This window comes from Eubalaena glacialis, chromosome 13 (genome assembly GCF_028564815.1).
Source record: "Eubalaena glacialis isolate mEubGla1 chromosome 13, mEubGla1.1.hap2.+ XY, whole genome shotgun sequence".
Lineage (NCBI taxonomy): Eukaryota > Metazoa > Chordata > Mammalia > Artiodactyla > Balaenidae > Eubalaena > Eubalaena glacialis.
Window position 1 is genome coordinate 28,534,514 of NC_083728.1, and position 27,637 is coordinate 28,562,150.

The 27,637-nt window shown below is 43.8% G+C and overlaps 1 protein-coding gene across 2 annotated transcripts in view; it reads right to left on the reverse strand.

Annotated features, from left to right (window-relative positions):
• The window catches only part of CSNK2A1 (casein kinase 2 alpha 1), a 52,404-nt gene extending 42,005 nt beyond the window's left edge, over positions 1-10,399 (reverse strand). For both annotated transcript variants that reach the window (XM_061208200.1, XM_061208201.1), the window contains exon 1: positions 10,262-10,399. The gene's annotated coding sequence lies outside the window, so the exon portion shown is untranslated. The remainder of the gene's footprint in view (positions 1-10,261) is intronic.
• Positions 10,400-27,637: the final 17,238 nt, after the last annotated feature.

The window sequence follows — 27,637 nt, forward strand, 5'->3', positions numbered from 1 at the left end:
GCATGAGACCCATGCTTGATGAATGATTAACAAAATGTCAGCTTCAGAAAAGATACAGTGGCATTCAGAGTCAGGTGAGGACACCAGTTTTACACAAGGGAACTTCAGTTTTGCCTTCCATTACTGTTTAAAAAAATAAGAAATTGAATTTCTTTACAAGTGTCCAAACTTTAATCGTTTAATCTTACACTTTAAAGTATATCCCCTGAGGGCTTCTCTGGTGGCGCAGTGGTTAAGAGTCCACCTGCCAATGCAGGGGACACGGGTTGGAGCCCTGGTCCAGGAAGATCCCACATGCCGCGGAGCAACCAAACCCGTGCGCCGCAACTACTGAGCCTGCGCTCTAGAGCCTGCGAGCCACAACTACTGAAGCCCGTGTGCCTAGAGCCCGTGCTCCACAACAAGAGAATCCACCACAGTGAGAAGCCTGTGCACCGCAATGAAGAGTAGCCCCCGCTCGCCGCAACTAGGGAAAGCCCGCGCACAGCAGTGAAGACCCAACACAGCCAAAAATAAATAAATAAAATAAATTTAAAAATAAGTAAATAAAACAATAAAGTATATCCCCTGAAATATACATGGAAACAGAATTGCTTGAGAGTCAGAGACTTTAAAATGGTTTTTTCTAAACTTAAAGCCAGGACTACTTTAAGATTGGAATCCCCTAGAGTCTTAAAACTGTTAAGATACTCAATTACTGAACTTTCTGAATTAGGGCTTACAGCTTTTAAAAAGTCAAAACACAAAGAGAAAATATTTATATGGCAGACTTGGATAAATGATCAAGACCTTTGGACCTAAGATCATTGGCTTGGAGGCCCTGTACCTTGCACAAATGGCCGGAAGGCTGAGGGGACCAGAATCTCAGCACTTCTGTAACTCTCCCTGATACAGTCCACTGGCTAAAAAATTCTGATTTAATTAACCTAAAGAGATCGTAAGCTCAATAGTCAAAATCCATGCAAGTAGGCTGAGAAAACTATTATTATTTCATAGCTCCCCTTTATTTCAAGAGACAAGCAATCACCTTTTGCAGTTTTCAAGTATAGTTCTCTAATATACTACCATTTCTTCTGGGAGATCATCTATTTGGAGGTCACTGGCACAAGAAAACAAAAAACAACCTAAACCTCCTAACCCTATAGCTTGAAATAAACCAAAAGAAAATAGATTAGTAGGGAAAATGAATGTAAGATTAAATGAAGCTATCTTTTTTTCCTCTACTTTATCAAACTAACGCCATATAAATAATGTTTTTTTTTTTAATTGGGGAAAAATACACAGGCCAAAAACGTTAACAATTAGCTCCTTGACAGTTACCCATACCCACTCCAACCCTCAAATCCCAAGACTCCAAGTGCACACTGAATAAGCAAGAAAACTACCTATTCAAAGCCAACAGTATAAGTTTTTTCGGGCCCTGTTAAGGGTCTGAATTCAGAATATAAATATTCACAATAACACCTGATAACTTCATGAAGTTATCAAGTTACTGCTTGCATAACCCTGCAGGATTTTCAAGACGTTATAATCTTAATATATCACTGGGCCTTATTTTTATTCCCATCTGCAAAACTTACAGGATTCTTGCTTTAAAGACAATACACTCAAGCATTTCCATAAAACAAACCAGCAAGTATGGAATCACAAAAAAAATTAGCATTTGGGCCTTCTGTGTGAATTTCATTTCTCCACCTTTAAGCCAGAAAAGGAATCAAAGTGTCAGTGTTACATAAATAACATAGCAACAGTGGGAGGTCTTCCAGTGAAGGGAAGAATTATAAGAAAACCTAAGCATGGTAAAGAATATGAAAAAAAATTATATATATATATAAATAATATATATTATATAGCTATCTCTGAATCACTTTACTGTACACCTGAAACACTGTAAATCAACTACACTTCAATAAACACAAAAAACAAAAAAACCCAAGCAGTTTGATTCGAATTAACACAGTTATATCTCAAACACTTGACGTAAGTTTGAAGTACAGTAGTCTCCAATAATACAAAATATAATAAAGGATGGGCAAAGAAGCTATCATCTGTGTATCTTTTTACCAGGCAACACGAGCGAAATAAAGTCACAATCTGAAACTTTATTCCACTGGCCACAACCCTCTGGAAAAAAAAAGATTCATTTGCGACCTAGAGTAATCTAAAGTAGAATCCATCTATGTATGTAATAACTATCATTTGAATGCCTCTTATAAACCAGATATGGTATGAGATGTAGATTCTCTTTTTAGAAATAAACATAGATTCAGAGGTTAAATAACCTGCCAAAAGTCACAAGGATACTAAGTGGCAGAGGCCAGATTTGAACCCAAGTCAAATGTTAGGTTTCAAAGCCTAAATAGATTATTTTCACTAATTCAACACTATTTCCCCAATTCTGCACACTGATTCAACAACAGCTTACCTTTGTAGTATGACAATGAAATGGATTGCTTTAAATTTGGAGGCAAGGTGAGGGGTGAGGGATATGAGTTTCAACAATCTGGAGTCTTCATTATTCTCCTATCTGAATGGGCTGGCCACCAGGTCACAGTGGTATACAAAATCAGGTTTGAAAAGATGGAAGAACAACTCCCAAGGCAGATGGCTATTTGTATTCATTCTACAGAGTCATAAATACAGAGTACTATAAAGTACTGATAAAGACAGGTTCCTGCTCTGCCTAAGGAGTGTATGTATGATTTAAGAACACAGAGCAAAGAAAGCAAGTTAGTGGATTACCTGAGAGAGCAAGACACAGAGAACATGTTAATGCAGGAAAAAGTTCTCCTCCAAACACACAATACAAAAGTTAATTCCCAAACTGTGATCAAAGAACCACTGGGAATAAGACCTCTGATCCCAGGTTCACAAGTCTATAGGTGAGCAAAGCTTGAACTTTCCCCAAGTCTGCGATGGGAAGATTCACTTCTCTATCTAGAAGCAAGAGAACCCTAGATTCACCAAGACCAGATAACCACTTTGGCAATGCACACTGAAGGTGAGTACTGAGGCAATCTACACTGGGAATGAGTTACATACTGACCCACCCCTAAGCAGCAGCAATTCAGTACCTCACCCACCCAGCAGGCCACACCAGAAACAGAAGTACAGGTCAAAAGGCCTCACTGAAAAATAAGAACTCCTGGCAGCAAAAAATGAAAATAGAGTAAAGAGTAGCAGCACTGGCAATGAACACACTGTCTTCACTGACAGGGAAAGGAAAGGCACCCGGCATTTTATAAATTATCTCCTTTAATCCTCAGAGTTACCCTGAGGTAACATTAGCCGGCACTTTAGCTATTAACCCTCACAAGAATATTCTGAGGTAAGTACTGACCCCCATTTTACAGATGAAGAAACAGAAGGCTAATAAATAAGTTGTGCCCAAGGTAGTTGTTATCCTAACTGCAGAGATGACAAAATCCAGGCTTAAGAGTAAGTTAAGTAACCTTGGTTACTTAACCCAAACTTGGTCTGTCTCACTCCAAAGCTGGAGCTCTTTCCAACTATCCTGCTGCCTCCTTCCCCCAGTCCTCCCAGTAATCTGTTAAAGAATTCCATTCAGAATGAGAAATTCTCAATCCACTGCCCACCAAATTTCTGCAGCTGTTTCAGAAACTATACCTAAGATACAAAGCCAAAGGAGTTTTCATAAGAAAACACTCCAGAAAGCTACTAAGTTATGGAATGATGCGTTATTACAAAATGTCATTGGACAAATTTACAATGTCAGGGATAATTCAGCCTCAGGGCTAAATTTGATGTCAGGGATAATTTAGCCTCAGCACAGCACCTACCTGAAATGTAGCAAGAACTCAGGGCTTGTTGAAAGAGTAACATTGTTTAAAACTGGTTATAAATTCAATAAAGCCAAATGGCTAGTTTGTACTTTCTGATATAACATGATAAAATTTTTAGGAAAATAATTTACACATTCATTTTTAACAAGGTTGCTTTCTTAAAAATTATATAATATTAATGAGCTAGCTAAATTGAGAAATGCCCATTAGTGCATTAGTCATAACTTCAGAAAAATTTCAAGTGTTCACTTTTCCAAGCAGATTAAAATGTTTCAGCTAATAAAAACCTGTCAGAAAATCCACAAGACCAGAAAGTATGAAAAGAAAAAAGGGGCCAATATAAAGGCATTTAAGATGTGACACATAAAATTATAAAACATTATTCTAAGTGTACCCTGGTATTTAACCCTAAAACCCTCACTTCAGATGACACATATTTTCTATGCAAGAAAACACTATCATCATTAATGTAAAAAAAGCTTGCCCACCACAGTAACCGTTGCTAAGTACATTTCTTATGTCTAAGGCTGAAGACACAGAATTTGTAGAAACCAGTGAAAGTGAGAAATCTCACTCCTAGTATGATACTGTTAATTCTTTCACCTTAAACTTTTAAAAAGACTCAGTCCTTGATTTCTATAATGTGAAGGAAAAAAAGTTTGGTCAACAAATTGGTCAGCTGCGATCTACCCTGGACCATACCAAACATTTAAGAAAAACTACCAGTTGTCTATAACCCAATGTAAATATTTGTTACAATGAAAAATGACAGCAGTTCCTTTTCTTAATAATCCTAGAGGAATTTCTTCATTTGAAAAGCTAGCTGGCCTAGATTTCTCTCTAATAAGAAACAACTAAATGATATAGTACTACTTTTGAAATTATCCATCTTAGGAGTTCAAAGAAATTTAGGTGTATGAACACACTAACACCCTTGTGAAACAAACTTGGCCCAAGTCACCCAATGAATTGTGATAGACCAAGGATCAAATCCAGTTTCTCATTTTAAACCAAGTATCACAAGCATTACCTTAAAATGCTAAGTCCTTACCTAGTCCAATGCCAAATCATATCATTCTCAGTTTCTGAACTTGTACAAATTGTACTGTAATATTTATGTAAAAGCTGTCATACAGTTGTCAAAACAATTATCATAAATGTTATAACAGTGAACATCTTTTGGGCACGTAACTGTGTTAGGTACTATGCTAAATGTGTTACGTGCATTATCTCAACTAATCTTCACAATGACCCTCAAGAGGAAACTGAGGCACAGAGAGAAAACCTAAGGTAAAATCTAAAAAAAGGACAAGGCAGGGGTACACAGGGAATATAGTTTAAAAGCCATGAATCCCCATTGCCTGGACCAGGATTCTAGGCCAGCTGTAGGGCTGAGATACTTGGTTTAGTCACTTAACCTTCATGTGGCCCAATTTCTTTTACTCTAAACCTAAAAGTCAAACAGATTATCACAAAAGTCCTTCGTACCCTGAAATGCTCTAAGTCTGTAATCATCCTTCTATTCAGGTAACTAACTCAAAGAGAAACTGTCTTATTTCCTCCATCCTCTGAAGTTCCCTTCACTAAAGTTGAGAGTCCACATTTTATGAATCTCATCAATAACATATAGATAAACAACAAAAAAGGCTTTCTTAGAAGCTAGAACTCTATTCTGCAATTATGATCCCCAAACTTTTTTTTTTTTAAACTGTATTGGCTTTTTTAGAAATTGAAGTATAGTTGATTTACAATATTATAATAGTTTCAGGTGTACAGCAAAGTGATTTAGTTATACACCCAAATCTTATTAACCTCAAATGACAATGACAGGGAGAAAAGACCTTACAACAACTTTGGGTTTGGGGTGGGAGGTATGAAAGACCAGACAGACTACTGTATATAGTAGTGGCTATCCATTCATAAAAAATAATCACTCATTTCCATTTCTTCTAAAGAACAGGAATTAAGTCTATAAAGGGTTGTCAAATAAACTCAATGCCTTATTCAGCGGATAAAAATGAATGAAGGAATTATCCAAGACGTTTATTATAGGCATGGAAGAATGATCAATTTATAGAAATTCTACCAGAATGGCCTAGAGCTCTAGAATCTACATTTTACTGAGCTGGTCATTTAGCCCCTTCAAATTGCATCTAATGACAGTAACAGGATGCTTAAACATCTAGGGAAGAGGCCTAGGTTCCACTCAACACCATTATTCTGTGAAGTCTTCCAGAACCAAATCACTACAGAATAATCTTTGCTGCCTTTGTTCTCTAGAAAATAATCCCCCAAAGATTCTTAAATAAAATCAGCAAAACCCCTCTAATTAGTTTTCTTTTTCTTAAAATTTTTAAATTTTCTAATTAGTTTTCTATTGCTGCTGTAACAAACTACCGCAAACATAGAACAACACAATTTATTATCTTACAGTTTCTATAGGCTAGAAGTCAGGTAGGCTTGACTGGATCCTCTACTTATGGTCCTGCAAGGCCAAAAATCAAGATGTCTATAGGGCTGTGTTCCTTGGTGGAAATTCTGGGGTGGGGAATTTGCTTTCAAGCTCATTCAGATTGTTGGCTGAATGTGGTTCCTTGCGGATGTAGGGCTGAGGTCCCCATTTCCTTGCCGGCTGTCAGCTGGGGCTGCCAGCATTCCTTCTTGTGCTTTCCACGTGGTCCCCTCCAGTAATGGCAGGGCGAGTCCCTCTCCTGCTTCAAATCTAACTCCAGCTGGATAAAGTTCTCTGCTTTCATGTGCATAGACTGGACCTACCCAGAAAATCCAAGATACTATTCCTATCTTAGGATCCTTAAACCACAGTTACATCTGCAAAGTCCCCTTTGCCACAAAACAGTAACAAATTCAGATTCCAGAGGTTAGGGCACATATATCTTTGGGGGGGTCATTCTACCTAACACAATCCACCCTATGGGCTCCAAAGACTCATATCTCTCCCACATGCAAATATATCCATTCTATCCTAAGGTCTCATTCCATTAAAGCATCAACTCAAAGTCCAAAAATCTCATCTAAAGCTCATCAATTCAAAACTCCCAAATCTCACCATCTAAATCAAACGTGGATGAAACTCTGGTTATAATACATTAAGTGCAACCCATGGAGCACAATTCCTAGGAAAAAAAAAAAAAAGTTATCTGTTCCCAACATACAACGGTGAGACCGGCATAAGGCAACTTATGGACATTCTAGTTCAAACAGGGAAAATATAAAAGAAAGTAGGGAAAATATAAGAAAAAGCAGATCCATCGGTCCAAAGCAGTTTCAAAATGTGGGCAAGCTCCATTCCATTTCAAAGCCAGGGAAAACTCTTCTGCGGCCTTTGACTCCACCTCTTTGGGCTCTTGGTTCCACCCTCTGAGTCATTCTTTTTTAATGAAAAGGAGCACATTCACATCTAAGTAGTTTTTTTACCAGCCTGCTTCCTACCAGTAAAACTGGGGGTGGGGATGGGGGGGGTGGGTTGAGAGCTCTCTTTAATTTACTACTTTGTGTTTTTCAATCCAAGCTGGCACTGTTTTTGCTAGTATAAAACGCTCAAGAACCTAGTGGGCTTCACATGAATTTCACATGAGCTCACTGAGACTCACACCCCACAAATAAACCAGGCTGTACCTTCAATACTTTGCTTGGAAATCTCAGCTAAATATTCAAGTTCATCACTTACAAGTTTTCTTTTCCACCTGACCACAGGACACAATTCTAAGCTTATTTGCCACTATGTAACAAAGATCCTCTTTCCTCCAGTTTCCAATGCACACCTCACTTCCACCTCAGCCCTCACTACTTCTACTAACGATCTGTTCTAGGTCTTTTCTATTATGCTCCTCAAAAACTTGCTGGGCCTCTTCTACTGCCGCTTTCACATTTTTAGGTAATAGTACCCCACTCTTGGTACCAAAATCTACACTAGTGTTCTACTGCTGCCATAACAAAACCACAAACGTAGTGGCTTTAAAACAATAGAAATTTATTGTCTCACAGTTTCTGTAGGTCAGAAGTTGGGTGGGCTTGGCTAGGTCTTCTGCTTAGGGTCTCACAAGGCCAAAATCAAGGTGTTATTCTTGCTGGAAACTGGGGAATAATCCACTTTCAAGCTCATTCAGGTTGTTGGCCAAATTCAGTTCCTCGTGGTTGTAGGACTGAGGTCTCCATTTCCTTGCTGGCTGTCAGCCGGGGCTGGTCTTTGCTACTAGAGGCTCCCCGCATTCCTTCTCATGCTTTCCATGTGGCCCCCTCTAGCAACAGCAAACGGAGTCCCTCTCATGATTCGATTCTGATTTCCCCTTCTGCCCCATCTCTCTCGACTCCCAGCTGGAGAAAGTTCTCTGCTTTTAAGGGCTCATGTGATTAGATTGGGCCTACCCACTAAATCCAGGATAATCTTCCTATTTTAAGATATTTAACTACATCTGCGAAGTCCCTTTTACCAAGTAACATATTTACAGATTCTGGGAATTAGAGTTTGGACATTTTGGGGGTGGTGGTGGTGGTCATTCTGCCTACTACAAACCCAAATCCTATGTAAAGTTTTAAACTTAGTTACCAAAGAAAACTTCTCCTTTCTCCTAAAGAGTATGTGAAGTACAGCTATATGTTCAGAGACAGAGACAATGGTAAAATCAAGGACTCTCACCCTGCAAGAGTGTAGCTAGGCAATAGAACCAAAAATACACTGTAAAAAAGAAGCTACTTGTTTCATTCCCAAACAGCTAGGCAATTAACCCATTAGGTAGAAACTAACCTACTGCTCCCCCTTAAATGTGTGCTCCTCTTCTCTACTGTATTCTATATAACAGGATATAACTAGGCATGTTTGGTTTTTGCATTTAAACAAAAGTTACCCCAGGGTGACCTAATTTTGTAATCAGCTGATAAACCAATCTAAGCAAACTTCAAATATTTTCATTCTTTCTTCAAGTCATACACCCTCCCCCAATAGCAAATGAAAGGCAAGTATTTCAAAGTCACAGAAGGATACAACTGCCCAGGTAAAACTGCTGGTGAACTTTTAAAAACGACAAGAGGCAGAACTAGTATTGGTCCTGGTCTTTCAGCTCAAGGTCCACCAAGCCAGTTAAGCCAACTGACTTACAACAAAAGAAAAACACCTCAACAACTACAAATATAATTTTCTGAAGCCTTGCCTATTGTCAGATTACTGACCATAAACTTTACCTAGATTGAAGGAACCCCATATATACCAGTTAGTCCCTTTAATAAAAGTGACAGGTAAGGTCTATGGAGCACTTACTACCTACCAGGCACTGTGGTAAGCACTTGACACAAATTATCTTATTTACTCCTCACCATAAACTTACCATCTAGGAAATATTATCACCCCCATTTTACAGATAGGAAAACTGAGGTTTACAGAAGTTAGGTCACACAGCCAAATAACAGTGGCACTTATATTTGATAATCCAGATATTTACTGCCACTCCTTAGATGGAATGGGGTCTTCCAACTCTTAGAAATTCTATCTTCCCTTTCTAGCTTTCATTTCCTCTCCTCACGCCCACTTCTCAATAGAATTTAGCAGCTGAAAGGTAATCAGGTCTTCCTCAATTAATTTGCTACCTCCTTTCCAGAACTCTTTCCTTCCCACAATAGCAACAGCCAAGAAGCAACTTCTCCTGACCCTTCCTTCCCAAAAACAAACTACATAAGCTCCACCCATCACTTGCCAAAGCTAGAAATGTTCCAACATTGCAAAAATATAAACAACCGACAAACAAAAACAAAAGTCCTACTCTTCAAAGGTCACAAACTAACATGCACACTCTTAGCCAACCTTTCATTCTACATACCTCTCCTCTTCCATCCAAGCTCCCAACTAACCCTGAACTCCAACTCCACCCGTTCTGCCCCACTTCATGGTCCCTTCCCCTTTATCCTCAGCGACCTCGCCCCGGGTCCCCTTCACCTTGCACCCCAGTGTGCAGGTGGGAAGCCCAATTTCGCCTAGAGGGACCTTAGAAGGCCCCCACTACAGCTGCTCTGCTCCGCGGGAGGGTCAACCCCAGTCTACACTGCCGGCACCACTCCCCTAGGCACCCTCCCCCAGCATCCCCCCCGGCGGCCCCACCCCTCCAGCTCCCTTCCCCCTCTGGCGACCCCCTCCTCCAACTTGCCCCCTAGTCCCCGCCCCAGCCCAGCCCTCTCCCCCGCAACAAGCCGGACTCTCGAGAGCCAGTTCCCACCCTCCTATCAGCCTCTGCCCCCAAGCCTCACTCCCCACCCTGGGGGGTGGCCCAGGGCCTCCCCGATGGGCTGCAGGAGCCTCGGCTAGTGTGTGTGTCGTGGGGGGGGGGGCAGGGGAAGGCAAAGGGCTGCTCGGGAGTCTGCTGGAAGCGTTAGAGGCGGCCGCGCCCCGCTGCCCCATCCTGGGCCCACCCGCAACCCCCAACGACCTCGCCTGGCGACTCCCACGGTACCTGTGGTGGAAGCTGCAGCGGCAGCGGCCGCTCTCCCCTCTTCACACAGACAATATGGCGGCGGCGGCGGAGGAGACACACGGCTCGGCCGCCAGCCGCAAGGACCAGAGCGAGGCTGCAGCCGCCGCTGCCGGAAGCGGAAACCCCCCTCCGACCGGGAGGCGGGGCGGGACCGCTTCCGACTCCTCCCCCAGCGGAATCGCGCAGAGTGCGGCGCCATGCTGGGATGTGTCATTGTATCCCTAGGAGTTCAGTTCCGGACTGGGGCGCAAAATGGAACAAGTTCTCAACGTAAAGCATAATAAGGAGACTTGCAATAATTAAGCGCATTTTATTTCAGTACCTGTACGAACTGACGAGAGAGAGAACACGAACCTCCCACTAAGTGTATAATTGGTTTGACCCAAGGTAAGATGGTGGTCCCTAGGTTTCCCGCACTTCACCCAGCTGGCGAGTTCTACCAGTCGGCAAGCCCGCCCGCCTTTCTTGGAAAGAAGCATGCGCGACCTTCAGAGCTGGAGAGCGAAGCGTTTTGGGAGTTGAAGTCTGCTGCTCCGGCCCCTCGTCTAGGGTTGGGGTTCCAGCAGCACGTTTTTTTCTGCTCAAACTTCGAGTTCCGGAACAAGTGAACGAAAGTTGGACCTCGGGAGTGGTGTGGCGCAGCAGTCGAAGAAGTGACGGTAGTAGCCCTCTAGAGACTGAGACCCAATTCATGCCTCTTACAGGAGCCCTTTGCAGAGCTGCCCATCCAGAATAAACTGTTTTCTCCCTTCGATCTGCCTCCCTCCACCCCGCTTGCCTGGGCAGCGGCTCCAGGGCAGCTATAGGGCAGTTTTTACCTTGCAAAACTGATCATGACGTCCTCTTGGTTAAAAACCTCTCAAGTCTTTCCTTGTGCACCAAAGATAGCCCAAGCTCTTCTCTTGACATCCAAGTTCCTGCATAATTTGGACACTCCCTTCGCCCCCAAGCCGCCTCTTCTGCCCCTCTCATTTCAATTTCATGATGCTCCCACCCACTAAAACTGCAGATTATTCTTGGAACTTGTCAGCCTCCCTCTCTTTGCACTGGCAGTTACTTCTGTTACTGTCACCTCCTGGACTGGCTAACTTCTGTATGTCCATCGGGCTAATCCTTTCCTCTCGGGATCTTCCCTACCTTTAGTTCCCTCAGACCTAGGCACCATCACTCAGCAACCTTACTGGTCCCTAGCCTGCCTGTTCCATCAGACTGTGAGCCCCCAGTGGACAGGGCTGAGTCTGATGATCACCCTGTTCCCTGCAGGCCCTGCTAAAAGCTTGTGTGTGTGTTACTGAGAGGAATTCAAGTGTTAGCCTCCCCTCTGGTAGGGCAGATGTGTGAGGTCTGGAGCAAGTGTTAGAAGGTTGGGTTATTTTGGTACCTGCTTTTATCCCTGAGCTGCCTCAGAATAGCTGCTACCCAGGATGGGCCTCCCCACCCTCTCCAGCCCTCCTTTCACAGTTCATCAGTTGACTGGCACCTCTGCTCCCAAAGAGACAATCTCCTCCCCTGTGGCATGGGGTGGTGGCAGCTGCAGACATATAGTGATGGTCTCAGGGAGGTGTCCATGACCTTTTCTGAGCCTCATCTGTCAGACAGGTCTGTGGCATTTGACCCCAATGGGCTGAGAGTCCACAGAAATGGCTCTCTGGGTGCCCACAGGCTGGTTATTTCTCCATTATGGGTCTTGGTTTCCCCACTTGTGGACTGAGAAGGTTAGACAAGATGATTCCAAGGTTTCTGTGAGGCCGTCTTCCAGGAAATGAGGCCTTCACTTAGCTTTTGGATAATGTCTTTTCAGCTCTTGTGGCTCCTTTTCCCCTATCTTTATTCACATTTATTCACTTCACAGCTGTTGATCACTTGCCATGAGCCAAACAGTGTGCTAGACGCTGGGGATGTGGCATGAGCAAGATAGATACCAGTTTCTCATGAAATTCACCTTCTAAAGTGATAAATAATGCATAGATAAAAAAAATAAGTACTGTGAAGGAAAAATATAAGGAGCTGTGAAAAAGAATGGAAGAGGGGAGAACTTTAGCTTGAGTGGTTCAGAAGATCCCTCTGAGAAAAAACAGTAAGAACAAAGGTCCTGAGGCAGGAAAGAGCTTGATAAGTTTGAGGAAGGAGGCCAGTGGGGCTGAAGCACTGTGAGTGAAGGGAAGAAGGGTAGGAAATATGGTGGGAGAGGTGGCCAAGGCATTCAGGCCATGATTAGGAGTCTGGAATTTCATTTGAAAAGAGTGGGGGTAAATCCCAAGACTTATCCCTCACACCTTTCCTGTGATCTCGGCCCCTCCTACAGCCTCAGTTCTTCATTCTTCTACCCAATTCCAGCCTCCATCCCTGACATCATTCAGAGGGCTCACCCAGGCACAGACATACAACCCTTTGCACTTTGTAGGACACAGTTGAGACCCAACCCCTGCCATTTCTCAGGCTAGCCTGGTATAGGTCTCTGGTTCCAAAAAGCTATCAGTCTCCAGTGTTCACTAGTTATGGAGCCTCCAAAGACCAGCTCAGTTATCTTTAATACTAACTTCCTGACCCCCATAGCACAACTCTCAGGCTAGACTTCCTTCAAACAACAATAACAACAGCCACAACCACTGTTAAGATGTTCACAGTACTTGTCCTGTGCCGCACATTGAATGTTCATTATCTCATTTAATCCTCGCATCAGCCCGATGAGGTAGGAACTAAAAGTATCCCACTGTACAGACCAGGAAACTGAGGTTCAGTCAGATTACAGGACATGCCCAAGGTCACATACAAGAGATGGAGCTTGCATTCCAACCAGGGCCATAGGCACTGCGTAAGAAGAGCCTCAGCATATCAGCTTTCTATTGTTGCTCAACAAATCACCCCAGAACAGAGTGGTTTAAAACGACAATAAATTTTTGGTTACGTTTGTGTGGATTGGCAACTTGGACATGTCTCAGCTGAGACAGCTCTTTTCTGCTGTACATGATCTTGCCCAGGCTTACTTCTATATTTGCAGTCAGTTAGCAAGTTGGCAAGCTCACTGGTCCTATATGGCCTCATTCACAGGTCTGGCAGGTGGCTGGGCCTGCTGGCTTGAGTGCCTAGGTTCTTCTCCATGTGGCTTCTTCAGCAAGCTAGCTCAGGCTTCCTCATGATGGCGTCTGAAAGGAAAAGAACGAAAGCAGCAAGGCCTCTTGAGGCCTAGGCTCGGAAGAGCTGTAGCATCACTTTCACTGCATTTTATTGATCAAAGCCTGTCACATGGCCAGCTCAGATTCAAGGAGACTAGAAATAGACTCCATCTCTTGATGGAAAAAACATCAAAGTCATATTGCAAAGAGTCATGTGTGGGGGTGGGGGGATCATTGTGGCCATCTTTGTAAACAACATAGCACGCTAAGTGACCATGGGTACAGAACTGGTTAAGTAAGTTATGGTACAGCGACACATGGTGCTATTAACAGGGAGAGCACTTAGTATGTGTCAGACACTATACAAGATGCTTTATGTGTGTTAACTCATTTAATCCTCACAATAGCCCTATGTGACAGTTACATGTTTATCCCCATCTACAGATTAAGCACACCAAGTCTCAGAGAGGTTAAACCGTGTGTGCAAGGTCACTCAGCTAGTAAGTGGCAAAGCTGTTAAAAGTGATGAGGATCATTTAATTTCTGGACATGGAAAGCTGTGAGAAAAAGCAAGAGACAAAACAAAAGTTTGGTGAGAACACATTTTAAAAACACTTTAAAATGGGTATATGTATATGTATTATATAGTTTTAGACAAAGTTCAGGAAGGATTTACCACAAACTTTTTTCTTTTTAATATTTATTTATTTATTTGGCTGCATCAGGTCTTAGTTGCGGTGCGCAGGATCTTTAGTTGCGACACGTGAACTCTTAGTTGTGGCATGTGGGAATCTAGTTCCCTGACCAGGGATCGAACCCGGGAGTGTGGAGTCTTAGCCACTGGAGCACCAGTGAAGGCCCCACAAACTCTTAATGGAGCTTATCTCAGGAGACAGGAAGAGGAGAGAACTTTAAGCACTTCTGCCTGCACTGTGTGAATTTTTTGTTTGATTTTTTTCTTTTTGCAACACACATGAATTTTTATTTCAACACTGAACAAAGAAAAAAGCATTTTTAAAATGTTCTTCAACTTGTCTCTCACTTCTGTCTATTTGGTTTTTACATTTACTGTTTTGTTTTTTTTTTCTTTTTGACACTACCCCAGCCCAGCCCCTTTTCAATTCTGGCCTGAAGTTTTGTGACTACCGTAGGGGGCCCCTCCTTTCTCCCCCTCCCATGTGCTCTGCACACTGCTACTGGAGGAAAGTTTATTAACCACCATGTACCTTTCTTGCTCAAGAGTTTTCAGTGGCATTGCATCACCTTCAGAGAAAGTCCAAACCTCTTGGCCTTGTGTATGTGGCATGTGTAAAGTTGACTCAAACTTGGTTGGATTCCAGCTCTGTCATTTACTAGCAGTATAACCTTGGAGAAGTTATTGTGTTTGACCTCTCTGAGCCTTAGTTTCCTTACCTGTTAAGAAAAAGAAAGAGAAGGAAGAAAGAAAGGGGAGAGGATATGATACTGAATATAGTTCCCTGTGCTATACGGTAAATCCCTGTTGTTTATCTATTTTATATATGGTAGTGTGCATCTGTTAATCCCATACTCCTAATTTATCCCTCCCCCCTTCTCCTTTGATAACCATAAGTTTATTTTCTATGTCTGTGGATCTGTTTCTGTTTTGTAAATAAGTTCTTTTGTTTTATTTTTTAGTTTCCACATATAAGTGATATCACATAATATTTATCTTTCTCTAACTTACTTCAGTTAGTATGATAATGTCTAGGTCCATTCATGTTGCTTCAAATGGCAATATTTCATTCTTCTTTTATGGTGGAGTAATATTCCATTTTGTGTGTGTGTGTGTGTATATATATACATATATACACACACACACACATACATACTATTTACAATAGCCAAGAAATGGAAGAAGCCTAAGTGTTAGGCTGCCTAAGTGTTAGGCTGCTTCCATTTCTTGGCTATTGTAAATAGTGCCACTGTGAACATTGGGGTGCAGCATGACCTATCTTGCAGCAAATTAGATTACTATTCAATGACTCAGTCTCTCCCGCAGTCAGGACTGATTGATACTCCCTACTCCGTTGATATTAGATATGGCCATGTGATTTGCTTTGGCCAGTGGAATGTGGATGAAAGAGATCTCTCATGTTTTCAATTGCCCCCTTGGAATTTCCACCTCTGCCTTAAGGATGGGGCTGTCATTAGTGCATTCTGTCTTTTGAAACAGAGTTCCCATCAAAGTTGCCATAGCAAAATCTGGGATAAAAATAGTTTTGTAGTTTAGTGTTTAGTTTGTATTATTATTATTATTTTTTTGGCCAGCTGCACCACATGGCTTGCAGGATCTTAGTTCCCCAACCAGGGATTGAACCTGGGCCCCTGGCAGTGAGAGCGCAGAGTCCAAACCACTGGACTGCCAGGGAATTCCCTGTATTAAATTTTAAATTGTATTTTTTTTCATGAACTCTATCTCTTTTGAATGTCAGGAAGCTAAAGAGGTAGGAAGAGAGTGCTCTGTGTCAATTTAGGGAAGCAATAGCTTCCATCCAAATCCCCAACATCAAACAGGCTGGTCCAGAAGAATGAGAGACACATGGAGTAGCCAAACCCAGCAGAACCCAGGCAAGATCAGCCAAACCCCAAATGGTTTGGGAGAGGGAGAGGGAGAAATCAATATTTGCTGCTGTAAGGCACAGACATTTGGGGTGGTTTGTTATGTAACATTATTATTATGATATACCCATCTCATAGGGTCCTTGTTAGGATTAAATAAGTGATACGGTAAAGCCCTTAAAAATATGCTGACATATAGCAAGGGTACAATCAATGTGAGTGATTATTATTGGGGGTGCAACTGTGAACAAAACAGTCCCTGTTCTCACGGGTCTCATGTTTTGTGGAGAGATGTGTCAGATGGTGTCACATCTGACATGTGGAGAGATGTATGCTCTGTCAGATGGTGATGAGCGCTATGGAGGAAAATGAAGCAGGGAAGGGAGAAGGGGATGCTGTGGTGTAAATTCAAATAGGTGGTCAATGAAAGCCTTGCTGGGGAGGTGATTCTTGAAGAAACACCTGGAAGAGGTGAGGCAGGGAGTCATGAGGGTATATGGGAGAAGATTGTTCCAAGCAGAAGGTGGGCAAAAACCGTAAAGTGGACTCATGCCTGGTGGGTTTAAGGAACAGCCAGTTCCTACCCAGATAGGGTAGCTGAGCTGAATATGACATCAGGGAGATTCCCCTGGGACTAGTTCATGCACAGTTTGTGGGTCATTGTAAGGACTTTGGCTTCTGCTATGAGTGAGGTGGGCCGTATTGGAGGGTTTTGACCAGAAAGAGGACAGGACCTGCTTTGCATTTTTACAGGATCTCTGTAACTGCTGGGTGTAGAATAAATGGAATATAAATGAGGGCTGAAGCAGGGAGACCAGGTAAGCGGCTACCGCCACAATCCAGACAGAAGATGGTGATGGTTTCAACCAAGGTTAGACTTTGGGGTTATTTTGAAAGTAAAGCCAAAGGGACAGATTGAGTATGGAGTGTTTGAGAAAGAAAGGAATTGAGGATGACTCCAAGGTTGTTGCCCAGAAGAATGAAAGAAGGAATTTGCCATTCACTGAGATGAGGAAGGCTATAGGAGGAGAACTTTGTTTCAGGGGAAAGGAGGGGAGAATTACCGGTTCCATTTGGAACTTGTTAAATTTGAGGCACCTATCAGACTTCCAAGTGGAGATGCCTAGTTAGAAGTTGCATGTATGAATCTTAGCCCAAGCTGGAGTTGTAATTTTGGGAGTTGTGAGGGACTGAATTGTGTCTCCCCAAAATTTATATGTTGAAACCCTAACCCCCCAATATGACGGTGTTTGGAGATAGGGCCTATAAGGAGGTAATTAAGATTAAATGAGGTCACAAGGGTGGGGCCTTAATCCGATAATCCTTATAAGAAGAGGAAGAGACATCTGAGTGCCCCCCATCTCTTTCTTTTTCCCTGTGTGTGTGTGTGTGTGTGTTTGTACAGAAGAAAGGTCATGTGAGGACACACGAAGAAGGTGGCAAACCAGGAAGAGAATTCTCACCAGAAACCAACCCTGCTGGCACCTTTATCTTGGACTTTCAACCTCCAGAACTGTGAGAAATAAAAAATACATTTCTGTTTTTAAGCCACCCAGTCTGTGGTATCTTGTTATGGCAGAGTAGATTAATACAGGAGTCATCATTGTGGAAATGGTTTCTAAAGCCATGAGTCTGGGTGAGATCTCCAACAGAGTGAGCATAGACAAAGAAGAGGACAGGACAAAGGACTGAGACCCCGGGCCCCCAACATTAAGAGACAAGGAACCAACAATGGAGCCTGAGAGGGAGCAGCTAGTGAGGTAAGTGTCCTGGGAACCAAGTAAGGAAAACATTTCAAGGGGGGAGAATTGCTGGTCTATGTCAAGTGCTGCTGAGAGGTCAGGGAAGATGAGGACCAAGAACTGATTCAGCCAAGTGGAGGGCATTGTTACTTCGACAGGAAAGAGTTTAGGTAGAATGGTGGGAGCAAAAGCCTGATTGGAGTGGGATTGAGAGAGAGTATATGAAGATTAAGATATAAATACATACATACATACACACATAAGGGGAAAGGAAAGCTCTTAACAGTAAAAGGACAACTAATAAATACAGAAAAAGAGGAATTAGAAATTTACCATTTGGCAACCACCGTAGTAATAATTGTTTCAGGAGAGAATCATTAATGGATGCTGCAATAGTGGATTAAAGTTTGACAAGAAACAGGATATCTGCATAGTCTTAGAGTATCTCCTCACAAGATACTTATTAATTACAAAGAGTAAAATAGTAACTTTACAGTGGAGAAACCCAGCAGACACCACATCAACCAAGTGATGAGGTGAGCATCGCCAGTAATGGGGCAAATTGACCTCATGTCCCGCCTCATGTGATGCACTGAGGGGATCATAGCATCCTTTCAGTGGTATTTCTGCCAAAAATGCATAACTGATTCATGAGGAAACATTAGACAAACCCAAATTGAGGGATGTTTCTGCGGAATGACTGGCTTGTACTCTTCAGAAATGTTGAGCTCATGAAAGACAAAGACAGACTAAGGAGCAGTTCTAGATTAAGGAGACTAAAGAGACACAAGAACTAGAATGGGATGTGAGATCCTGGACCAGGAAAAAATTTTCACTTACTGTAGAAGATATTACTGGGACAACTGGTGAAATTTGAATAAGGTCTGTAGATTAGATAATTGTATCAATGTAAAAATTCCGGATCTTGATTATTGTAAGAGAATGTCCTTGCTTTTAGGAAATACACACTTGTTTTTAGGGGTAAAGGGAATCATACCTGCAACTTACTGTAAAAGAGTTCAGGAAAAGGAGGAAGAGAGAGAGAGAATGATACAGCAAAGGTGGTAAAATCTGGGTGACTGGTATTTGGTTATTCTTTGTACTATTTTTGTACCTTTTCTGTAATGGAAGGAGAGACATGGAGGCAGTGGTATGGACAATTTTTGAGGAGTTTTGCTGTGGGACTGAGGATGGGGTGGTAGGTGGAGAGCAAACGGGTCAAGAGAAGTTACTTAAATGCAGAAACACTAGCATGTTTTTATGTTGATGAGAATGATTCAGTAGATTGGAAATGATGATGATGCAAGAGGGAGAAGAGAGTGGCTAGAAGGGAGAAAGATGGTGGGGTCTGTACACAGTGGAGGGTTGACCATGGCTTGGAGCACAGGTTGTTGGTCCCTGGTCACAGAAGAGAAGGCAGAGTATTTATAAGTGGGTACCAATGAGGGTAGGCAGGTAGCTGTGTAGTGGAAGTTTGTGGAAGTATTTTCTAATTGCTACAGTTTTCCCTGTGGAATAGGAAGCAGGGTCCTCAGCTAAGAGTGAGAACGGAGGAGACGGTGATAGAGGTTTGAGGAGAAAAGAGGAAGGAATTGCCTGGGGAGAATTAATGGACAAGGGAACTCTAGGGTAATTGTCAGGCAGAGCTAAAGACCTCATTGAGACTAGCCATCATGTAAGTAAAGTCAGACCAGCCCACGTGGTGGTGTGTTGGTCCCTAGCCACATTCTACTGCAGGAGAACAAGCACAGAGGGACAGAGGGTGTCAACTGGTGGGTGTTTAGCCAGAGCGGGGCAGGGCCATCTCGGGTGTGCAGTGCGTGGGAATAATGCTGCCCTGTGGCTTTACTCAGCAAGAAGACAAATGAGGACACAAGGGAAAAGGTGATAGGCTCAACGGATCAGAGCTCCCAGTAGGGCTGAAGGGTCGTTGGCATTGGGGTACTGGATAGAGTGAGCTAGAAAGATAGGAGGCAACTGTCATTGAGCTGGCTGCTAGAAATTGAGATAAAGGAAGGGGTGCAGGTAACAAATGTGACACGTTGCCTTCCCTGGGCCACCATGTTAGAAAAGCCACCTGTTGGTGCTTCCAGCCAACAGCCAGCCATTGAGCCTTCAGATAAGCATGGCCCCTGCCAACATCTGACTGCAACCAAGCAAGAGCTGTCCAGCTGATCCTTTCAAACTCCTGATTCACACGATAGTAAGGAAAAAATGGTTGTTTTAAGCCACTAAAAATTGGAGTGGTTGTGATTCAGCAATAGTAACCAAATAGAACTGCTGGGTCCACTGGAGTGTCAAGGGCGTATTAAGTTCTAATGCCCTAAGGCATGGGTTTTCTGTAATCAAGTAACTTCTCCTCTTTGGTAGTTGGGGACACCAAGGTTCAGAGAGGTTTAGTGACTTGCCCAAACTTGCACAGCTAGTGAGCAGTGAGTTGGGCTCTGAGCCCAGAGAGTGCGGCTCAGAGCTTGTTTTCTCACTAACCCAGCATACATACTGTCCTCAGTGCACAGCATGGCATCTGGCACATGTGGGCTCATGCTGAACAGCAGACTGAGCTGTGCCTGGGATTTCCTCTGCCTTCCATCCCCAGCTTCTCTCTCCTCCCCCACATTCTTCTTCAAGTTGTCCTGGGTGTCTTAGTCCACGTGGCGGAGGAGATGGGCAACCCTATCCTTTGGGTGACCATTCATGCCTGCACTCTACCATTCAGCAGGTTTTCCTGAGTGCCAACTCTGGGCAGACACTTCTAGGTTCTCAGTACACAAGGGAAACAAGTCAGTGTCCTTGGCCTGCCTGGTGGACCTAAGTCAAGTGGGGAGAAGATAACCAGATAAATCTATCATCACAAACTGGGCTTATTGCTAGGCTATGAGTGAGTGGTGTATGAGCATGCATAGCAGGAAAAGCTGTCTTAGGGTAGGGAGGGAGGAAGAGTTTGCCCAGTGAAGGCAAGGAGGGGGCCGTGACTGGGCTGACCAAGGAGGAGGAACAGCTTGGCCACAGATCCTAAGAGAGGAGCATGCTGTTGCATTAAAGGCATGTGGAGGAGGCCGATGGGACCTGAACATACATGAGGGCGGTGGGAGAGTGGAGGGAACATTGGGAGAAATGAGATGAGGGAGGTGGGCAGAGGCATTTGGCTTAAGAACAATAGGGAGCCATGGAAGGTTTAAGCAAGGGGGTGACTTTATATGATTTTTCACTCATAAAAGATCTCCTTGGCTGCTAGGTGGGGAGCAAGGAGGAGGGGAGCAAGGGGTGGGCTGTGTGAGAAGTGATGGTGTCATAGACTTGAGTAGAAGCAGTAGGGGAGACAGAGAGGAATGGATTGATTTGGGCTGTGTGTTGGAGCTGGAGTCCAGCACAGGGAAACTGAGGTCCAGTTCTTCCACAGACGGCCCCCCAGCTCTCCCAGCCCACTGGGGGCTTTCAGATACTTCTACCTTGTGGGTGGTTGGATTGGGGAATGGGTGCCTAGGGTAGGTGACCCCTGACCTTTGCCTGGTGACCTTTGAGTCTTGAATTGGGCTTTGAAGGAGCCATGGGGACCTTATGGGGCAATGGAGTGTGTCCTTAGAGGACAATCCCATCATCCCTCATTTCACACTGGGTAGGTCACTTCCCCTCTATGAGCCATAGTTCACATTGGTAACATGGAAAGGGGACAGTACCTACCACACTTTGGTGACATTACCCCCATTTTACAGGTGAGACCACTAATCCTCAGAGAGGGGGAGCGACTGTCCAAGGTCACACATGAGTAAGTGACACAGAACCCAGGTCATAACCTGTACTCTTGACCTCTCTGCTGCCCCATGTGCCTCCACCCTTTCCTGCAGCCTTAGGGCCTGAGGATGATTAGCTCGCACAACATGGTCTTTCCAGGAGGCCAAGGAAATCCACCGCTGGATGCTGGGGGGTTAGAAGCATAGGTTTGGATTCAATTTCCAGTCCCACTCAGGGACCTTATTCTGTTTGAACCTCAGTTTCTCCCTCTGAAAATGGGGTAGAACTACACACTGTGTAGCACCTGGTAGGGGAACTGCAGATGTAATGATTCATACGTGCAAGTCGCTTTCCTAGCACAGTACCTTTTGAGGGGCGGGCACTCCTCAGTGCTTGCTGCTGCCATGATTGTCATGCAGTATAACAGTGGGTTGAAATCGGGACCCAGTGTTCCTTTTAACCATAATTATAACGCTTCTTTTCTTTTCTAAAATGAAATTCACAAATAACATAACCTATTGACACACGTATTTTTAAACATAAATAATACCTTAATTGTAATATAAAAGAAAGTAAAATGAAAGTAATTTAGAATAAATCAACACATAAATATTTGGGCACAATATTGTCACAAAGTACAGTCAGTCCTCCATATCCAAGGATTCAACCAACCTCGGACTGAAAATATTAGAAAAAAAAATTTTTTTTTCAGAAAGTCCTAAAAAGCGAAACATGAATTTGCCACATACTGGCAACTATTTACGTGGCATTTACATTGTTTTAGGTATTATAAGTAATCTAGAGATGATTTAAAGTATATGGGAGGATGTGCGTATGTTATATGCAAATACTACATTGTTTTATATAAGGGACTTAAGCATCCACAGATTTTGGTATCTGTGGGAAGTCCTGGAACCAATCCCCCTCGGATACCGAGGGACGACTGTAATCGGGAAGGCATGGATGTGGGTAGAATCACTGTGAAACTGTGGGCTGAATCAGGAGTTCTGACAACTCAAACACCACAACTGCAGGGCCATGGTGGTCCAAAATGTGAGTGGTTCTAGGTAAAGTTTTTTTTTTTTTTTTAGGAATTCCTTTTTTAAAAATTATTATTTATTTATTTATTTTATTATTTTTAGCTGTGTTGGGTCTTCGTTTCTGTGCGAGGGCTTTCTCTAGTTGCGGCAAGCGGGGGCCACTCTTCATTGCGGTGCGCGGGCCTCTCACTATCGCGGCCTCTCTTGTTGCAGAGCACAGGCTCCAGATGCGCAGGCTCAGTAGTTGGTGGCTCATGGGCCCAGTTGCTCCGCGGCATGTGGGATCTTCCCAGACCAGGGCTCGAACCCGCGTCCCCTGCATGGGCAGGCGGACTGTCAACCACTGCGCCACCAGGGAAGCCCCTAGGTAAAGTTTTGAACCAAGCACAGCCTGGTCTGTTCCCAACTAATGTGGTGGTTGCTTTCCTGGCAGATTCACTGTATATTAAAACCAAGCAAATACTATTCTGGAAAAGGCAAAATTATAGGCAATAAAAAGATCAGTGGTTGCCAAGGATTTGGGGGGGCAGGGAGGATGAATAGATGGCGCACAGGGCATTTTTAGGGCAATGAAACCCTTCTGTGTGATACTGTCACGGTGGATACAGGACATTGTGCATTTGTCAAAATCCACAGAACCTTGCAACACAAAGAGTGAATCTTAATGTAAACTATGGACTTTGGTTAAAAATGATGTATCAGCATCAGTTCATCAATTGTAACAAATGTATCACACTAATGCAAGGTGTTAATAATAGAAGAAACTGGGTGTGTTGGGGAGAGGAAGTCTAAAGGTACTTAGTATAATTTCTGCACAAATTTTCTGTAAACCTAAAACTAAAACAAAGCCCATTAAAAATTAACAAAACAAAACAAGCCCCCCCAAATTCCCTGGCAATCCAGTGGTTAGGACTCCGCACCCTCTCTCTGCTGAGGGCCCAGGTTCAGTCCCTGGTTGGGGAACTAAGGTCCCACAAGCTGCGCATTGCAGCCAAAACCATCCCCCACCCAAAACAAAAAAACAATACACACACACAAGCCCCCGCACATTGTGTTTGCTGTGAAATAGAATTTGGTCCCAGGCTCAGATCATTAAAAACAAGGTTTTCACCTACGCTAATTAACAAAGGGCCGTTTGAATACCACGTACAATTTGGGATCTGTTGCAGGATGTCTGCACTCCTGCTCCCCTCCTGCTCTATGCTTGGGGCACCCCCCAGTCACTGGGGGCTGCCCAGTGCTCCTGGAAGTGCTGCCCCACTTGGGATTTCGGCACTGGACCCTTGCCCTCCGTCCCTTGACCTTGAAGAACATTCTTTAGAACTCACAACCCCCTGCTTGCCGACTTTGGGTGATGGAGGCATGGTGGCCAGATTGAAAAGCCTCCCTAGCCTCAGGCGCGCCAAGGTGTCACCATGAACACAGATCACACCTCAGCTTCCAGAACTCCTACTTTGAATATGGATCCCAGCCCCTTACTCATTGTGTGAGCTTGAATGAGTCATATCACTTTACTGAGCCTCAGTCTCCCCATTGGTTGGAAAGAGGGTGATAACACCTGCCTCACAGAGTATATTCATTTGTTCAGTAAATATCTACAGAGCACCTACTGTTTGTATTGGGGCTATAACAGTGAACAGAACAAACATCCCTTCCTTATTGGAACTCTTGGTCTCATAAGGAGGATAGACAAAAATCAAATAAATGTGTAAGATAATGTCGAGGAGGAAGAAAAAGAAGACAGGGTCATAGACAGAAAGAGAGAAGGGCCAGAGCTCCTTGGTGAGTATAGTCACAGAAGGCTTCCTGAAGGAGGTGGCATTTGAACAGAGATCTGACTGAAGTGAAGGAGTGAGCCTTGCAAGTCTGAGGGGAGAGCTTTCCAGGCAGAGGGAACAGCAAATACCAAAGCCCAGAGGTGAGAATATGCTTGGTGTGTTTGAGAAGCAGCAAGGAAGCAAGCTGGCAGGGAATGCATGAGTGAGAGGGGAGAGGAAATGAGGACGGGAAGATAGGGAGAGAGCAGACTGCAAGGAATCTGGGTTTTATCCCAAGTGTAGCAGGGAGAAAACTTGAAGTTAATCACTGAGGAAGCCCTCCTACGTTGTGTGTCCTTGCATATGAGAAAAGTGGGCAGGAACACACTAAAGCCACCCTCCTGTCCATGACCCTGTCTGTGTCCCTTTGGTGGAAAGTGTCCTTCCTCTTCCCGTGGGCTGATGCTGGAAGTGGCGGCCAGGTTGTAGTTCCCATAAAATAACACCGGGTGGCGACTCTGGGTCATGTTTCTAAATGGTAGGTTATTGATTCCAGAGCGGTGGTTCCCAAACTTGTACATCATCAGAATCACCTGGAGGGCTTGTTGAAACTCAGATTGCTGGGTCCCACTCTCAGAGTGTTTGATCTGTAGGTTTGGGGTGGGTCCCAAGAGTCTGTGTTTCTGACAAGTTCCAGGTGGTGCTGATGCTGCCGGTTCAGGGACCTCACTGTCAAAGCCCCTGGTTGGAGGCCTGAGGTGGTAACTAGGAGTGCTTCCTTGTTTGAGGTGTGGTTGGAATTCCCTGGCAGTCCAGTTGTTAGGACTCCGCGCTTTAACCGTGAGGGTGCAGGTTCAATCCCTGATTGGGGAACTAAGATCCTACAAGCCATGGGGCACGGCAAAAAAAAAAAAAAAAAGAGGTGGGGTATCAGAGGTGTCTGACCAAAACACTCCAGTGCCTTCTCATCATATTTAGAATTAAATCTAGGTCTCTAACCAGGTCCCTCTCCACCCCCACCATGATTCAGGTCCTGGTTTCTTTCCTCACCTCATCTCCTGCCTCTCTCTCTCCCTTCCTTCCTTCCTCTTTCTTTTTCTCTCTTTCTTTCTTTCTTTCTTTCTTTCTTTCTTTCTTTCTTTCTTTCTTTCTTTCTTTCTTTCTTTCTTTCTTTCTTTCTTTCTCTCTCTCTCTCTCTCTCTCTCTCTCTCTCTCTCTCTCTCTCCCTCCCTCCCTCCCTCCCTCTCTCTCTTTCTCTCTTTCTTTCTTTCCTGTTTATTCTTCATATTATAAAACTGCTTTCAGGGCCACATTACAGTAACATGCACTTGGAGAAGAGAAAGAAGCCATCACTTGGTACAGACAGAATAGGAGCTTTCAGACAACCAGGAGAGCAATGGAGAGCTGTCCCCTTTCGAGGTGGTAACAGAAAGTAGAAATGCTGTTTCAAAGGTCAGCACTGCAAATACAAAGCACAAAATTTGTCTGTCATCTCCTACTGCTTCTTAAACAGTGGCCACACTGTTTCGCTCAGTTCCTTGAAGCTAGTCCCTGCATCAGGGCCTTTGCACGTGCTGTACCTCCCACCTGGGATGCCTTTCCCACAGCCTGTTCTTTAGTTGGCATCCTTTCATTCCTCATGCCTCAATTTGAATGTCACCATTCAGAGAGCTTTTCTTCTGCTGGCGAGGAAGCTGTTGGCCCTGCTCCTGTTCATCCCTGTTCTTTTCCTTTTGAGTGCTTGTGGTGATTTGTAATTGTTTAGCCCAGTGGTCCCCAACCTTTTTGGCACCAGGGACCGGTTTGGTGGAAGTCAATTTTTCCACAGACGGGGTGGGGAGGGATGGTTCAGGCGGTAATGCGAGCAATGGGGAGTGATGGGGAGCCGCAGATGAAGCTTCGCTGACCTCCTGCTGTGTGGCCCCGTTCCTAACAGGCCGCAGACCAGTACTGGTCTGCGGCCCGGGGGTTGGGGACCCCTGGTTTAGCCTCTATCTTGGTTAATTTTCTCCTGTCTATCTTCTAGGCCCTTGAAGGAAGGGACTGGATCTCTCTTGCTTTCTGTTTCATCCTAAGTACCCAGGACAGTAGGCCCCCAGGGAATAGTTGTTGAATAAATAAAACCAAAGACTTTTCCAGACTCTACCAGAGAGCCAGTGGGTGAGTGGGGACTCCATGTAAAGGATACTTATGGATTGTGTGTTGTTTAGCATCGCCTCACCCTAGTCCCAACCCTGACATTCAGAGTGTTCTGGAAGGAAATCAAGATGAGTAAGATGATGTTTGTAAATAGTTTACAGTCTTATGAGTGTTCCTAGCTCACTGTCTACCTCATTTGGTTAGCATAGGGGCTGCTGGGAGGGACTCCCTCAGAGTTCTGGGTCTGGTGGGCAGAGACACTGCACAAATAATAAATTTATAAATCCTTTCTACCTCTATTACTGCATTGCATCCTCAGGTTAAAAAAAAGTATCCCAAACTTGGCAATAATGCAAAAAGAGAACTGCATGTCCTTTCAGAAATATGCTGGAGCATTGTCCAACAGGCCCACCCAAGGGTTATCTAACTCTCTAGGGAAATAGATCTTTATTTGACTTGTCATTTACTTACTTGTTAGGGCCCAAACGCAGGGAAGTTATGTAATCACTTGTAGATTTATCTTGCAAATGATTTCTGTCCAGTAGAAAAGATCACCCCGAAGGTTACCGTTCTTTTGCCAGTTTCACTCTGCAGTCATATTTCAGCATTTTGTCTTTCATTGATTATAAACATTTCAGACTCTCTTATCCTCTTTGACCCAGCTTCTCTGTCCTGCTGATCAGTTAAATGCTAATGAATTACATATAATTTTGGCACATGCTTACTTTTTATTTCTATGAGAGCTATGTTTTAACTTTTAAAAAATTAAGCTTTTGGGACCAGCACCATCTTTATAAGAGGCACTGATCATCCCTGTTTTCCAGATGGGTCTAGTGAGGCTGAGAGAGGTAGAGTATTTGTCTCCACGAGCAAAAGTGGTGAAGCTGGGACTTGACCTTAGGTCAGCCTGACCTCAGAGCGCCCGGTCCTTCAGCGATGCCACACTCATGTGCCCAGTGCTGTTCTGGGCACTTTATAAACTCTTCAAATTTAATTCTCACAACTCAGCAAATGACATGTTACTATCTCCATTTAAGAGATGAGGAAACTGAGGACTAGGGTTGGGAAAGAAGTCACCCAATGTCACTGAACTCTTTGAAGGCCAACATCAAGCCTTTGGAGTCAGACAGACCTGAGTTTCAACTCTGGCTCATGCCCTCTCTAGACGTGTGACCTCAGGCAAGTTGCTCACCTAACTTCTCTGAGCCACAGTGCAAGATGGGAAGAAGAGCCCCTTCCATGTGGTGGC